Source organism: Acipenser ruthenus, chromosome 1 (assembly GCF_902713425.1).
Source record: "Acipenser ruthenus chromosome 1, fAciRut3.2 maternal haplotype, whole genome shotgun sequence".
Taxonomy (NCBI): domain Eukaryota; kingdom Metazoa; phylum Chordata; class Actinopteri; order Acipenseriformes; family Acipenseridae; genus Acipenser; species Acipenser ruthenus.
This window is the reverse complement of record NC_081189.1, coordinates 72274349-72292070: the sequence shown is the minus strand read 5'-3', so window position 1 is coordinate 72292070 and position 17722 is coordinate 72274349. Positions and strand designations below refer to the sequence as shown.

Genomic DNA, 17722 nt, shown 5'->3' with positions numbered 1-17722 from the left:
GTCAAAAGGATTCTTACCAAACCGAGTTGTTTTTTTCAGCCGTTCTAACTTAATGAATCTGGATTTGAAGTTGTCTTTAACCTGAGTAAGCAACACAACATAGCCACAAGTATCCAGGCTTTCCTCCTGAAAGTTCTGAAAGTGGGTAAAATCTTTGCTTGTCATTTGTGCGATGACCAGGTTGAGTTTGCTCATGAAACCCCAAATTTTCTGTATAACAATGTTGAGAAGTCTGTCTTTTTCCTGGAGTTCTATATTCAGAACCCGACCCCTACTAAGCCAATGCACCTCTGTGTGGCAAAGAAGTGACTACCCTGTGCACTTGAAACTAGTTTAACAAACAATCTATGTTGCAGCGAATGTCTGAATTTTGATCACTGTTTCAACAACTGTGTTCATAACCTCCTGTGAACAGCCGCTTCCCAGTTTTGAGCAGAGAGCTTGCTGATGGATCAAACAGCGTATACCAATTATCTTTTTCCTTCGAATTTAAGACACACTTTTTAAATAATAGTTTTCTTCTCAAAAATAGCCTGCGTCTTAAATTTGAGTATAGTATAGCAATGTGTGTATTGAAAAATCGCCAACAAAAGACGTAACTACCCGAATACACAAGCAACAATTTGACATGCTGCTGAGAAAAGACGAACAAAAACATTAATGCCCGATCTCGAATCATCCATGACATACAGGCAGCCATTTTCAAAGAAGCGTCATTAGCTTCCTGAGGAATTTGAAGAGAAGCTTTTCGATTTCAGTGTTTCGTTATTAGGCTCAGTTCTAACAAGCAGTACCAGCTTGGACAGATCGGAAATGCTGATCAGACCCCCAAAAATGTACGATGTTTCAAGCAATACCACCGTTCAAAAATTGGGAGAAAAACAGGTGCAAGTAATGAGAAGCAACACATGACTGTAATGCTCTTGTGTGATATCAGATGGCCACAAACTGCCTCCATATGCGCAATTTGATGGTTTTATTTTTTTCCTCAGGAGGGTGGGAAATTTGGGCTGTGTCTTAAATTTGAGAGCATCTTAAATTCGAAGGAATATGGTAGGTCTGGTTTCTCTCTTTGAATTAAACTGACCAGACCTTTATGTTTACCAGTCATGGAGCGAGCGCCATCAGTGGTTACAGTGACTACTTTCTTTAATTCAACTCCAAAGTTAGAACAGATTTCTTGCAGTCCAATGAAAACGTCTTCGCCACGAGTCTGTGCAATCCATACACTTCAAGAAGCTCCTCCCCAATTTCAAAATCCTTGTTGGCGCACCTAACCCACACACAACTGTGCATCATCCCTTGTATCTGTGGACTTGTCAAGTGCCAGGCTAGTTGCACAAGCCTCTTCCAATTTCCCCTGTACTGATCTGACAGATTGCCATAAAAGAGTAACACGTCGGCCAATTGTATCCCTGCTTAGTTGCAACATAGACTTCTTTTTTTTTTTTTTTTTTTTAAATGTAGTCGTTGCCAATGATTTTTACACAATTTTTCTCCACAATTTAGAACTGCCAATTGTGTTATTATAAATCCCGGTTCACCGCTGCAACCCCCTGGCAACTCGGGGAAACGGCGGCTGACAGACGTGTCCTCTGAAACGTGTCCCTGCCAAGCTGCCTTTTTTCGCACTGCGGATCCACAGAAAAGCCACCAGACACCACAGTGCCGGAGGACAACACAGATCTAAATGGCTCCACTGCAGACCCGTAGGCACCCTATCAACCACAGGGCTCGCTGATGCGCGGTGAACCGTGGATTCCCCTGCCGACCTATGCCCTCCCTACCCGGGCGGCGCTCGGCCAATTGTGCACCGCCCCTTGTGAACTCCCGGTCACGGTCGGCAATGACATAGCCTGGATTCAAACCCGCAATCTCCAGGCTATAGGGTGCATCCTGCACTCCACGCGGAGTGCCTTTACTGGATGCGCCACTTGGGAGCCCCCCCAACATAGACATTTCATCTTTGTCTCAGATTTTGAAACAGCACTTTGCTGGATGCCGTCATTCATCAGTTCACCATCACTGAATGTTCTGCATCTTCTCGCTTGAAGTCAGCAAATACAAAAGGATGCTAACGTCACCAACTGAAACTCAGTGAAGGCAGCGGTCAGGGATAACTTGTGTTTCTAAATCCCGTTTCAGATTCCTTAATTTTAAGGTTCTGTCTACACTATCTGCAGGGTACTTCTTGTGGAATTCTGAATGCCGAGTTTAAAATGTTGTTTTATATTATATGTCTTGCAAACTGACAGAACACAAGCAAAGCAAACAACATGGCTGTGGCAGTGTGAAAGCCCTTAATGTATATAGAGTGTGTGTGGGAATGTAATGTTGGCAGGGATGGGGTTAAATCTGTCCCTGTCAGCAATCACAGATGCGGCGATTCCCCAATTAGGTAACTGAGTGCCAATTAGGGAGTGGCCACATTTATAAAAGGAAGGAGAAATCATTTGTCTGGTGGAGGGAGTAGGTGAGTGTTTTGATGTGTGTTTGTGTACATATAGTGAAGGGTAATGCCCAGTCTACAGTACATATTGTTTTGATGAACCTTTTATTTTGGCCCTCATGTCTGTTTATATTGTTCCTGTTTTTGTGTTTGCTCTAGTGCTTGAACTGCAGCTTTCTGTCTCTGGGTCTCTTTCCTGCCGGTAACAGCCTGGGCCGTGACGCTAACCTGTCACAATGGCTTACCCTGCTTTTCAGTTACACTAAATGATTCTCCAAGTCTTTAAGGGGAACCCAAACAGAAAAAAATCTAATAAAAAATACTGATATTTACTCTACGTGGTCCGTATTTAAAGACAAAATAAAAAAAATCCATTCCCATCCCAAAAAAACTTTTAAAACTGGTATTTTTGCCCCCAAGCAAAAAATCCTGTAACCTGTGACTAGTGATGTCAGAGTGAACACCTTCAGTGCTGGACATGGCAGCTGCAATACAGACAGACTACGACAGCAGCTCTTATTCAGATTTGGTGTGTCTGTATTTAGAAACAATGTACAATAATGAAAGCCTTATGGAACAACTATCTTCAGATAACCTGATAGAGTCCTATCGCTTCGAGCCGTACGAGAACGAAACGGATGAAACGGAAAACAGCTGCAATCAAGACCATCTCGGTGATCGTTTAAACAACACTGACTGGTAAGGGTTTTGCTGGGTACCATAACTTTGTAAAAAAAAAAAAAAAAAAAAGTAAGTTTGCTAATAATACAGGGCAGCAGTGTGGCGTAGTGGTTAGGGCTCTGGACTCTTGACTGGAGGGTTGTGGGTTCAATCCCTGGAAGGGGACACTGTTGCTGTACCCTTGAGCAAGGTACTTTACCTAAATTGCTCCAGTAAAAACCCAACTGTATAAATGGGTAATTGTATGTAAAAATAATGTGATATCTTGTATCAATTGTAAGTCGCCCTGGATAAGGGCGACTGCTAAGAAATAAATAATAATAATAATAATAATAATAATAATAATAATAATAATAACAGAGAGCGAATGAAGCTGAGTCAACAATCTCCCTCCCGACTTGTGAGGGTACGGTAGAACAGGAACAGTGTGCCCTGGACTGGATGGTTTGACAGTTAATTCCAGGGTCAGTTGGAAGTCGGCCATCCAAAAAGGGGGCGAAGCCACAATACTAGAAGTCAGCGCCTTACTGTGGATTGGAGGAGAGATGATTGCACTCGCTACCAAAGGGGGCGTGACTGAAGGTATATCAGAGAATGTGATGGACCAACCTGTTCCTTTATTATGGTTACGAAAGGACCTGTAAAGGAGTACAGAGAGAATAGAACCTGGAGTGTTTTGTGTTGTTTTGTATTGTCTAATAATTTATGTTTGTCATTTGTAGACGGCTAACTAATCTGGGAGCTGTCGCTAAAAGCCAAACACCCACCCCGGACCACTCTACACCATTGCTGTCACCATTATTATTATTATTATTATTATTATTATTATTATTATTTATTTATTTATTTATTTATTAGCAGACGCCCTTATCCAGGGCAACTTACAATTATTACAAGATATCACATTATTTTTACATACAATTACCCATTTATACAGTTAGGTTTTTACTGGAGCAATCTAGGTAAAGTACCTTGCTCAAGGGTAAGCAGCAGTGTCCCCCACCTGGGATTGAACCCACGACCCTCCGGTCAAGAGTCCAGAGCCCTAACCACTACTCCACACTGCTGCCCCTAACTGTATTGAATCACGACTTGGACAAGGAGCAACCACTACTGGACTTGTGAGCATGTGTGTATAAAGTGTGTGTGAACAGCATTATTATTTCGGGACTGTGCCCTGTGTTTTTATCTGCGCCATACACATTGTCGTGTAGAGCCACTGATTAAAGAGCTGTGTTTTGACCGTGAACTTTATTAGTGTCTATCTCTCCTGAGCACCGCATCACCACTACACCGGCGTACTGCAAACCACTTTTCTACACTCACCTACTCAGAAACGTTTTTTCAAAATCTGCTAGATGAAGCCAAAAGCACAACAATGTCCATGCACAGATTCTCGAATACAAACGAGAATAAAGGCCTAATTCCACTGGTATGTACAGTATTTTATGTTCCTTATCACAGGTGCTCCTGCGGTAGCTGCCAAGAAATGGGTACAATGAAATACAGCCTATCACCAGTACAATGCAGAAGATTCCAAGAAACGCCCGGATGAGTACGTAAATCATATTTTCCACTATTTTATTTAAAATATCTAAAATATTTTCTTCAAATTGTGAGAAATAATTTGCTCAAACACCGAAATAACTTTCATTTCCGTCTTTGAAAAAAAATGCATTGTTCAATTCGCAATGTCGTTATTTTAATCGCTCATTGACCAAATTCGGAGAGTGTAATATATTGTTTATAAACCTAGACGTTTCCATAATTAGCAAAACATGCGAATAATTGAGTGAAATTTGACAAATCGCACCCAATGTACATTGTAGACCACATTTTGTCCTTGTCACATTTCTAACAGCTGGGAAATAGGTAGCTAGCTGTAGTATGTGACTGTCACACTGTCAGAAATCTTGGCATTTATGACACAGGAAGTTGGTGATCAACTTTAGGTCAGATATGACAGGAGGAAAAAAAACTTGCCATAACTTTATTAGATCCTGTTAATATATATAAAAATCTAAATACACAGTGTGAGACTACTATATTACTGTATAGCATAGGGTACAATTGCATCTTGTTTAGTTGGTTGATTCTGAATAGAATTTGTAAGAGAATGTACCTACTCTCATCTTTTCGTTTTGGGGAATGATGTCAACACAGATGAGAATCTCGGTTGTTTATTAACTTCTTCTTTGGCGTCTGACACACACATTTGCTTCCGTATGAGCTAAAATATCCAACGGAGAGCAGTCAGTAGGTGGTCTGCTTGACAAACTCATACAGCTCTGTTTGCTTTCTCGCATTGCGTAGCTTACACATTTCTGAGGTCATTTGTTTTTGTTTGTTTCTTGGCTCTTGCTGTTGGTACAGCATCCTCTCTCAATCTGGAAGTGAAACGAAAGGATCTAGCCATCTCTGACGTATTGAAGCAGCGGTTCTCAAAGTGTGCCGAACACAAATGTGACCATTTTCTCAGCTTCATCCAGACTCGCATAACTTGAACAAATTTTGTCCAAGCCCAGGCAACTTTTGGATTCTTTGACCACTTATGCAGGTTAAAACCATCTTGGTTTGTATTGCTGCATCCCCCTAAAAACATCGACGTGGCATTGTGGCAAAAACCGAACTACAAGTTAAAAGTAAATCATGGACTGTATCGTTGTCTTCAATGTGAATAGTAGTAGAACGTTGGGTTAGTTCACGTTGTGACGTCACGGCAAGGGATCGTGGAAGTAAAAGGTGGTTCAAGAAAATCCAGATTTAATCGTTAAAAATACCTATTTTTTAAATTGGAAATTGAAAAAAGGCACATCATACCGTATTTCTATGATATCAAAGGATAGTTTAGTGTGAACATAGGTATGGGTGTTTGGGTTCCCCTTTAACAACTCAGTGCTCATCTTGGATGCTACCATTTTTTTTTTAACAGACAGCTGCTGTGTTGCTTCATTTTTTCTTTTCTTTTTCTAAAAACAAACTTACCCATATTTTGTCCAACGGTGATTTGCTGATTACTAACGTGATTGAAACCGACAAGGTGTTCAGTTGGAGCAAGCCGCAGTGGAAGGCGCAGGTCAATGCAGCGGGTTATCATGCCATTTTGTTAGTCCATTTTTCAGATAGGAGAGGAAGACATGTAAAGTTAGTTGGAGATGAAGCAATTACCCCCGCAGCCCAAATTAAAACGGTGTGCTGCTTTTTATGCGAAGAACGTAAAAAAGCAAGTCAACAAAAGTTTAAAAAAAATATTTAGGATATATTCCTAAGTGAAATGGAAGAAATACACAAGGCCGCAGTCAGGTAATAAACAGGCCGCCTGTCCCTGTTTTAATCAATTTGAAAACAAGTCTGACAATTTGAGGCTGATTTCAAGTGGAAACACACATGATTGTACAGCTTTAAGTAGTATAAATGAATTCTGATAAGCATGCAAATCTACTCCCCTGTAAGAAAGAACAGAGCATAAAATAAGAAATGTGTGCAAAGGCACAGGATTGAGATTGGTATTTCTGTGTATATTACAATTTTATTAGCTTTGTTGTTTACAAAAAATCCTCAACACAGAAAACGAACCTGTTCGCAAATACACAAACCACATATAAGAAGCCCTACTGTATATCAATAGTGACATCTAACAACAGAGTATGGGCTGAACATATTTATACATTTTGTTTATGCAAGGAGATGCCTCATGTACAGGATTTCCTGCAAGCACATTTTTATAATGCTTACTTGCAGCTCTTAAACACTGTACTCAACCCAAGGTAAAGCTACACAATAGAGATTGTATTCTTGCTGCTTAACATTCACAATGCACAGCAAAACAAAATGGTTTGAGATATGAAAATATTGCACGTACCATCATTATATAAAGATATCTTGCTAAATAACTGTTTGTTACAGCCTTTGGTTAGACGTGTGTCTGCTTGTATTTCTGCTTGCATCTTAAAATGCTTCCACGTGAAAGGTGCAGGATTTATTTATTGTTAAGGCTTGCCTAATTTGAGTGTCATGGGCATCCACAATTTTCAGCCTGAAAGAATAAGTTGCGCTATAAATCATTATAAAACAAAACCCAGTTGCTTCAATTCGATTATTTTAATTGCAACTAGTAATCACAAGCTTATACCGTGCTGTTGTATATCTATGCATATGTATTACCCTGCACAATGTCCTGTGAACATGCGTAAAGTCTGAAATGAAGATACCACCTGCTTAAAATGTAAAGGAGCATCATAAACTAAAAAAGTGGAAAAGCTTGTGAACTAACCCACTGAGTAACCTACCTCCACGAGAACAAGCGTTTGAAACTGTTACCTAAAGGGAAAACAGGTCTGTAGTATAATTAAAAGATGCAACTTGCACGTTATGCAATGGGTATCAGATAAACTCGCAAAGGTGGCAAATTCTCAGCAGGGCGTACAAGGGCACTGAAGTTTCCCGCAGAGAAAGCTCATTAATTCCTGGCTGTGACATCTAGTTAACACAGATCTGACGCAGTCTTGTAGTATAAGCGAGCCACAGGGAGTAGAAATAAATGCTGGATGTGTCACATTGCTATAAAAACTTTGCTGTTCAAACTGAAGCCTCTGCAATCAGAGGCTGCATTCCTTCAATTGGGGCTACATCAATAAAAGTGGATATAAGTCTATATTGCCACTTCTATTAAAAGAAAATACTAGAATGAAGTATCAGGACATAAGTACAGCAGCTCAATAGCTTCAATCTGAATGACCATTTTTCTGCCAATTCATCTGGCAGAGTTACTGACCTTTGTTAAGTTGTTATGAGCGAGAATTGATAATAGTATGCTTTATTTTGTTATCATCATCAACAACAAGGACAAAAATGCTGAAAACTTGACAGGTAGAGACACTGAATGATGGGTAACAATGTTCTACAAATATTTTGCACCTTTTGATGAAGACAATTCCTTAAAGAGCCAGCATCACACCCAAATAAGTCATAACAATGCTTTTAACATGTATTGGACCTTGCTGTGCTGTTTCCTACCTTTTAGGATCACTTGAAATAACAAATCAGTACTTTTTCTCCATTATGAACTGCTTCAGGTACCTCCGATCTCTCCCGAAACTTGGTGGTATGGTCACATTTTTGCCTGCAGCATGGAATTATCATCCCGTTCAGGTAGTGGCAGGTGATAAAAGTCAGTAGAGGCACCAAATATTCTCACTCAATAATTCCCCCCCGAGCTAATCTTTACACAGTAGCTGCTCAGGTTGCTAGGATATGGTCTGCCTAGCGTCACATGCAGCAGTGTCTTCTGGGAGTGAACTCAACATCCTATCGATTATAGTTACTATTAAAGCTACTATTAAAACATCATTAATGTAATTTTGTAAAATGCCTACTGCTACAGTTGTTGTGTACAGTAAATTAAATACCAAGACAGCTCTGATTGTGAGCCGAGGCCAGAACCAATATTCGGTTGTCATGTCGTCCCCTGTTCCTAACCACTGCCTAGTCATTCCAAGACACACAACCCTTTTAGAAAAAAAAAAAAAAAAAAAAAACAACCATGAAACGGATAATCTAACTAACAACTTTCCCAAGGTAAAGAGTTTTTCAGCTAGAGTCCAACACCAGTCTAAACAAATAGAGAAATGTGTTGTATGCTGGGGGTGGGGCTTATGCTCCCTTTGTAGTTGCTTGGTGACTACATAAGAAGGGAATAGACTACTGTTATACTTTGGAAAATGGTCTCCACCGATTGAGACTATGGAGAATGGAATGCTCAGTATGGAATCGATCATTCAGAAATGGAACTGTCATTCTTGCATTTTATGTAGGATATGTATTCATTATTTTTTATGCTATGGTCACATTAGTCTTAAATAACAAGTTTAGTGCACCATTTACTTTTCTTTCTACACAGCTGAAGAAGGACCTTTGTCCGAAACATCCTGAATTACTTTCCTATTTGCCTATATGAAGCATGATAAAAACAAAGTCAGAGTTCAAAAGTTGGTACCAAATTATAGGCCAAATCAAATGGATTCTGGGACAGGTGACTTTTTAAACAGGCAACTGTTTGTCAGGCGCGATTAATTTGACGCTAATAAAAAGAGCCCCCTCACAGGCCCACAAGTATGCCTCACACCTCTCCTTGTAGCTGGGAAAACTCCACATCCATCCACTGCCTTCCAATTAGTGGCCAAGTAATCTCAACTGGATTAAAACCCAAGCTTCCACTGACCAACGTGTGCTTTAAATTAATTATCCTTTGGTCCCATGAAGAGTACAGACAGACCCCTTTTTGAAAATAACTAAAACTTTCCATAAATACATGTTCAATTGATATAAGAGGTCTGACAATCCCACAAGGTTTGATTGCGCTAGACAAACCCAAAAGATGAATGGCTCAACAGATTTGTAGGTGGCTTTTAGGAAGTATAAATCCTTGTAGCTGAATTAGTATTTAGCCTAAAATAGTTATACAGTACAGTTTTTATTTTCTAACAAAAGACAAAAATCACGGTTTAATGTAATCTGATCTTAATAATAATTAAAACAAATTAAAAAAAATCAGAACAGACCAGTTTCCTGACCTTTGGAGAAACAGTAAAGCGTTAGCAGCACCACTGCCTTTCCACAAAGCGGTGAGATTATAACACACAATCCTTTGATGAATGTTTTATAATAAATTATCAATTAACCTTCTGTATTCCTTAAAAGTATTGCAGCTCTGGAGACAAAATCTTCCTTCCCAAAATCTTGATACTCTTGTTACAAGCTGCAGGAGTACGAGGTTGTAAATTGCATCATCAAGCTCTTATATTTTCCACATGGACTTAAAGGTAACTTCCTGGCATACCTAATGAGAATATTTTTAAAATCCCTGTAGGGCCCTGACCCACTTAGCCGACAAAGGAATTATACAAATAGAAACAGATAAAAGGGCAATTCTCTCAGTCACAAGATGTGATTCCTTCTTTAGCATGACCATTAGTCAGCTCAGCTAAATGCAAGAAGCAGTGCTGAATCCACAGATATCACAGAACAAAAACCAAGCCAGTATTGAAACTGGTTACTCCAGAGTTAGGTTAAAGACTTACTGCAAAATAAATAGATGCCACCTAATGACAGTCCCCAAGGGTTCAGCAATACCAACCTCTTTTACTACTGTTGCTACCTGCAAAGTTCATTTTCACTACAATGCACATTTTCCACCCCAGCATATCAGGTGACACTGCACCAATGACCTCAGACTGCTCAGCTGTGTCAGTAAAATACTGGTTTCCATTTAATCAAAACTGAAGGGTGGAAAAATTAGTTAATGAATTTCTAAACAACGTTTCTAGTTTTAATTAATCATCTGATACTTGCTGTAGGACTACAAGAGATAAAAATAGACTCTGGCTCCAATATACAAAATTAAAATAAAGTTTGCTTTGAAAATTCTGACAGACTAACTTCCAAACATACTGATGAATAAGGATGACTGATTAGTTTTTAATTTAAATTGTATTTATTTAGTCATTGACTACCATAGATCGAGTAAGCTGTTTGTTTAGCTTCCATATTCCAAACCATTGCAAAAGCAACACATTTTCTGGTAAGTTGACAATATGTAAAATACTGGACATGGGATATGTTAGGCCTGTTTTAAAAAAACAATCATTTTATATGCCTTAAAACATAAACATTCCTGGAAAAGAATATGAAAACAACTTCAGCATTTTAATAGACATTCAAAACAAGCTTTTGTCCTACAGTCAAACCTCCTTAGAATATTAAAACCTCTTACCCATGACAAGGAGTGAAAAGTAATTCTCCCATTGGTACTCCCCTTTTCTAACTGCTAAACTAAACCTTGACGTAAATAATTGCTTTCTTTACAAATACCTTTTCTGGCTCATGGTTGAGAGGCTACAGATTATGGATTGTCAGTTCAGCTTCTGCAGCTCACAGCACAAACTATGCATCTTTTTTTAATTTTTTTAAATTTTTTATTATATATGGTAATGTACAAAGCATTAATGTACAAAGCATTAACTCAAATCTTCTGGAAAAGTTTTTAATTGTAATTAGAAGTATGGAAAGTGGGTGGACAAGAGTCCTGCAACCAAAAACAGAACTGGTACATTAAAACTTATGGAAAACCTGACTGATGGTGTTTGTTTACTCAAAAAAGAGCCACTTTCAGTTGCACTGTAAATATCCTTCCAATCGCCACACACACACACACATCACATCACATTCTCCACAAGGAATATCCACATACAGATAGATGTCTCTTCATAATTATTGTAAAAAGCAATATCGTGTTATTACTTTTAAGGTGATTCTGACAAATACTTTATTTCCATTTTGCTCTTGCAATTACATTATTATTATTATTATTATTATTATTATTATTATTATTATTAACAGTTACATGTTTTGTTATTACTATTAATAACAATTATCAGCAGCGGTCTGAGATGTACTACCGGAGGCCAAAGCATGTGGTTTTGATTCAAAACACATTCTGGTAGCCGATTTATTAAAAACAACACAATCACGAGCACAAAGGGTTAAACATTTTATTACAAACTAACTTTTAAAAAAGCAACGTATTCTATTGTATTTGTTTCTTATTTCAACGTTTATCTGTACATCCTAAAGGGGACGGGGAGCTAAATGCACAACGACCATGTTGGTTTTCGCACACAATACCTGTGTGTCATACCTCAAACACCTGCTCTATTTGCTGTACGCCTGCAAGAAGCAACCTATCCCACTTAAACAGATATCCGGGCCTAAGAAGAAAAAAGTAAGATCGTAGCAACAAAGTAAATGCATATTTAATAAATACACCGCCGAAACATCCGACAACAAAGTTGAGTTTTTTGCGTGTGTGGAAATGTTGACAACGTTTAAATAATAAATATCACGTTTTAGGAAGTTCCCAACTGCGAAATGAAAGCACCGCGGCAGCGGTATCAAAATAAAAGATAAGTTGTTGCGATGGTCACACCATGATACAAAGTTGAATTTTATTGTCAACATAAACATGACACAGACCGGAGAGGACTCCCAACCCCCTCCACATAAATTAGAAAGATGCAACAATGCGTCTTCCGTCTGAAGTTTATTCGGACATCTTTCAATACTACTGCTAATAAAAACAACCGAATGACTCACCAGCTGGTTTTTACACCGCTAACAATGCTGGCATGAAGGCAATGTGCAGTTTTCACTTAGATTCCACCCTGGTTGCAGATCAGAAGCACGCCACTGGAACCGTTTAATTGCAAGCTTTAGAGATGCCTGGAAACTTTCTTTTTCTCTTGTTTGCTGTAGTCTTATCTGTTGCTGATGGTTGGACCAGGCGCCATATTTGTGTTATGTTACTTTTGTGAGCTGTGTTACTTTGCTGCTGGAGGCGGAATGGAACCGCCCAGAGTGAAGTGAGTGGCGTGTTACCAGCCCCTAAAGCACTAGATCTTAACACGTTCGCCGCCTGGCTGTCGTCTGTTTGCCACACTCACTCCTTCGCCATACAACAGACACACAGATAATAAATGGGGGTAACCAGAGAATAGACCATTTCATTATTACTATTGCAACAAGTTTAAACGTGACCACAGTTATAATTGCTTCTCTTTCGGTGTGCGTTGTGCATAACATATTTAGGCTAATAAATGAAGCCATTCAATTGTGCAAGATATTTCTAATGTTTTCACGGTAATTTTTACAAGAAGAAAGTCCACTTGCATCTCAAAACCACCAGGTTTTTTCGTTTTAATGCCATCAGTGGTTGTAGAATACAATACACTTGACATATACTTCAGTATAATGCCGTTCTTTGCAGTGATTATAGGATTTGGCAGCAAATCTTGCTCTAGTTATAGTAGTGTGGAGTGTGGAGTAGTGGTTAGGGCTCTGTATTCCGGAGGGCCGTGGGTTCAATCCCAGGTGGGGGACACTGCTGCTGTACCCTTGAGCAAGGTACTTTATCTAGATTGCTTCAGTAAAAAACTGTATAAATGGGTAATTTTATGTAAAAATAATGTAATTGTATGTAACAATAATGTGATATCTTGTAATAATTGTAAGTTGCTCTGGATAAGGGTGTCTGTTAAGAAATATAATAATAAGTTAATGCAGTATTCTACAGTAAATGACACAATTTATTATTATTTAAAATACAGTGACAATAGTAGTTGCAATTGTGATGTAAACACATCTCCAGAAAACTGATTTGAGACCATCATAGCTATTTTCACAAGAGATTTTGACTACCGAGGTGAATTCAAGCAAAACCAATGGGGCCGTCGTCCCATCCCCCCCCCCCCCCCCCCCCCGCCAGCTGTAAATCAGGACTAGAGGCAATTTTCAGGGATTCAAAAACAAGCAGCATTTGCAAATGACCTTTCCTTTTGAGACAACCTGCAGAAATGTTCCAACAGTGCTAAATTGTGTGTGTATGTGTGTGTGTGTGTGTGTGTGTGTGTGTGTGTGTGTGTGTGTGTGTGTAAAATGTCATTTTCTTGAAAATTAATGCATTGCAAAAGGGATATTACTGTTCTTTTTTTCTTGCTATTATTCTCTATAAAGTACAAGTTTATACTTAGAGCGACAGTGCTCTATTTCTACTAACTGAAATTATACAGAAAGTAATGTTTCTGTGACTATGGCTGAAAGATAATTTGTACCCCTGTCTGAATGCAGAAATGCTGGAGCGCCACGTCTGCAGATAACTGAATGCAAAAAAACAGCAGCAACGGTCGATGCTTTCATGTTCTTAATTGCTACTAGTTCAGTGTACTTACTAAGATAGTCCACAAATACAAGAACATAACGACTTTCAGTGTCTCTACATTTGGGAAACAGTCCCAGAATATCAGTGCTGACTCTCTGAAAAGGTTCTGTCACTATCAGCATAGGGATTACGTTTGCTGCTGATTTTCTTTTTGTGCAGGTCTGACATGATTTTACAAACTGAATAATGTCCTTGTTCATATGTGGCCATGTGACAGAGATCGAATGATTCTTGGTGTTAGATCTCCCTCCCGACCTGTGAGGGCTCTGTGTAAAGGGAACAGAGTACCCTGGACTAAATGGCATGACAATACCCAAACTCGATGACCCGGACGGGAGATTTCGTGGCATCTGCGGATTGGAGAAGCGGATGCGCTCGTTAACCTAGGGGTCATGGGGAGGGGGGGGGGGGGGGGCAATCTGTTCCTTTTGTAAATGGTTGGATACAACCTAAAAGGAGACCCTGTTGTTGCTGAAAACCATGAGTGTTTGTCTTGTGTTTGTTAGTGTTTGTTGTAACTGTTGTCTGTTTTAATAGACTACCAGTAACACGGTCCAGAGCTGTAGCGCAAGCCAGCATCAACCTGGACATCACTTTCACCCCTGCATTCACGGAGAATTGTACTGCACCACTAGCACTTAATCACTGTCACTAAAAACTGTGTTTGTGTTCTGTATTTAGTGTGGGTGTGCGTATAAAACTGGACTTTTGGTTACGGGTCAAACCTGGGGATTATAATTAACCAAGTGATACACGCCGCTGTATCACTCCAACATTATTATTTACAGGTGTTTGCCATAGAGCTCTGGACATTACAAATTATTCAATAAACACCCTTGCACATGGAAATTGTTGTCTGTCTGTTTTGTATCTGCTCTGCAATGCACTCAACTGTATTCACTCACCACTCTGTCGCAGGCCAGTAATAAGTAAGCCTTGTCTTTTTAAGAGTCCTATGGATACCCATGTGTTCACCAGAAAAGGGGGAATCATGTGTTGAGTGTAGGACCTCACAAAAAAGGTCCCTAGGAACAGCCACTTGAACATGTGTTCTGTCAGTGCAATGGCCCTTACCTTGCGTAGTGTAGATGTGAAACAGCACACCCACATTGAGAAAGTACTGTGGAGCAAGTGTAAGGGTATCCTGCCTGCGCTGCTTTTGCACAGGCAGGGCACCAGATTCTAGGTAAGCAAGAATATCAGTGTATTGTGAATCCAGTCTCTGGTGATCTCGCAAGGTGTCCAGTGAAAGCACAGAATCTGTGGCCTGCATAAGTGTGGCTGCATTACACATGAATTTGGTTTTGGATTATGACTGTAGGTATTGGTGTCCTGAGCAGCTTGAGAGGCACCAACAAGGGGTTTCACAGCAGTAGTCCAGTGTGGGTATGTCAGTGGAGTAAAAAGGTAGAACATCTACACAAAGTTCCTCCACATTGTCAGTTGCAGAGGGGGGGTACTGACGACGACTTACTCCATCAGCATTGGAATGAACTCTACCTGGCCTGTACTGAACCTCGATGCTGTGGGGGCTCCCGAGTGGCGCATCCAGTAAAGGCGCTCCGCGCGGAGTGCTGGATGTGCTCTTTAGCCTGGAGATCGCAGGTTCAAATCCAGGCCACAGCCGACCGTGACCGGGAGTTCCTAGGGGGCGGCGCACAATTGGCTGAGCGCTGCCCGGGTAGGGAGGGCTTAGGTCGGCAGGGGAATCCACGGCTCACCGCGCATCAGCGACCCCTGTCGCCGATAGGGCGCCTGTGGCTCTGCAGCGGAGCCGCCAGATCTGTGTTGTGCTCCGGCACTATAGGTCTGGTGGCATTGCTGTGGATCTGCAGTGCGAAAAATGACAGCTTGGCAGGAGCACGTTTCGGAGGATGCGTGTTCCAGCCGCCGTTTCCTGAGTCGGCGGGGGGGTTGCGGGCGGTGAGCCAGGGATACAGATAATAATTGGGCATACAAAACTGGGGAGAAAACCGGGGTAAAAAATTGGCGACGACTAAATCTTTAAAAAAAAAAAAAATGGTGATTGATTACAGGTGTGTGCAGTGCAGAGTGGATACAAAACAGACAATGATTTTCAGGTGCAAGGGTGTTTATTGATTTATTTAACAATGTCCAGAGCCTTATGGCAAACACCTGTAAATAATAATGATGGAGTGATACAGCGGCGTGTATCACTCGATCATTGTAATCCCCGGGTTTGACCTGTAACCAAAAAGTCCAGTTCTATTACACCCACACAAAACACAAAACACAAACACAGTTAACAGTGAGTGATATTAGTACTCGTGGTGCAAGACAGTTCTCCGTGAACAAAGGGAAAGTGTTGGTGTCCGGGTTTGATGCTGGCTGAATAGCAACAGCTCTGGATCTTTTAGTAGCAGTCTAAGATAACAAAATAGACAGTTTTTACTTAGACAAACTAAAACACAACACTCATGTATTGGCAGCACATGATTCTCCTTCTAGGTTTGATCTAACCATTTACAAAGGAACAGATCACTTACACTATGTCCCCTATTTATACCCTCGCTCATGACCCCTAGGTTAATGAGCGCATTCGCTCCTCCAATCCTCAGATGCCACACCGTTTACCGTCCGGGTCATTGAGTTTTGGTACCGTAGCGCCGCCCCCTTCCTAAAGGACTGACTTCCACCTATCCTAAGGAATAAATTGTCATGCCATTTATTTAGGGGTACTTTGTTCCTTTTGCACAGCACCTTCACAGGTCGGGAGGGAGATCTAACACCAAGAATCATTCGATCTCTGTCACAGTCCTTCATCTCAAACAGCCAGTGCATGGCAGCATGGTCAACAATAGCAGTAGATTTTGAATAGCGAAGGTAACAGTCAAACTTTTTTTTACTGCAAATACCAATGCCAGACACTCTTTATCAGTTATGCCATAGTTTTGTTCAGCAGGAGATAGGGAGAGTCCTGCATAGGATATTATCCGTTCTGAACCATTTTGGAGAAAGGACAGCACCCAGTGCAAATGAACTGGCATCAATATGCAGTTTAATGGGGTGGCCAAACTTGGGATAGCCCAGAACAGGAGCAGAGACTAGAATGTCCTTTAGTTTGTTGAAAGCTTGTTGGCACGTACTGGTCCAAGCAAAACAAGACCCTTTATTTGTAAGATCATAAAGTGGAGCTGCTATTTTGGCGTAATTACAGATAATCTTTCTGTAGTAGCCAGACAGTCCCAGAAAGGCTCTTAGTTCTTTTAGGTTTACAGGCTCTGGATAGTGTTTGACTGCTGTAAGCTTTTCAGGGTCTGGATGCCTTCTGAGCTGACCACGTGACCAAGGTAATTAATCTGTTGCTGTTCAAAAGTGCAGCATGACCTCTGTATCCACACAACTGGCAGTAAACTGGGTTGGCTTGGCTGGGAGCTGGTTGCAGGGCATTTACTGAGTTTGAAGAAGGGTTCTGAGTGAAGTGTGGCTCAGACACAGACTTGATCAATTTGTCCAATACAGCTTGTTGTTGTTGGACACAGGTTGTGAGCGCCACAAGTTGTGAGGTCTGTGCAAGCTGTGGACCTGGTATGCTATTAGCCTGGTACATGGACAATGATTCCTGAGCAAGACATGCAGCTTGAATAGTAGCCATCCAAGTTTGTGGCTTTTGTTGAACAACATACGGACACAATTGAGGCAGTAAACCACGCACGAATGCTGTAATCTAGTCCTTTTCACTTTTTTTGCGATCGTTTACACTTGACTTCAATGTCTATAATATAAGCCTCAAGTGATTCACTTTGTTGCATAGTGCGCGCCCACAACTGTTGTTCTACCAGCCATGGAGGATGTGCTTG

At 40.5% G+C, this 17722-nt stretch overlaps 1 protein-coding gene across 1 annotated transcript in view; it reads right to left on the bottom strand.

Moving 5' to 3' along the window:
* The window catches only part of LOC117421153 (DENN domain-containing protein 4C-like), a 79948-nt gene extending 67350 nt beyond the window's left edge, over positions 1 to 12598 (bottom strand). Inside the window, exon 1 of the mRNA XM_034035147.3 lies at positions 12281 to 12598. The gene's annotated coding sequence lies outside the window, so the exon portion shown is untranslated. The remainder of the gene's footprint in view (positions 1 to 12280) is intronic.
* Between the last annotated feature and the right edge of the window lie 5124 nt (positions 12599 to 17722).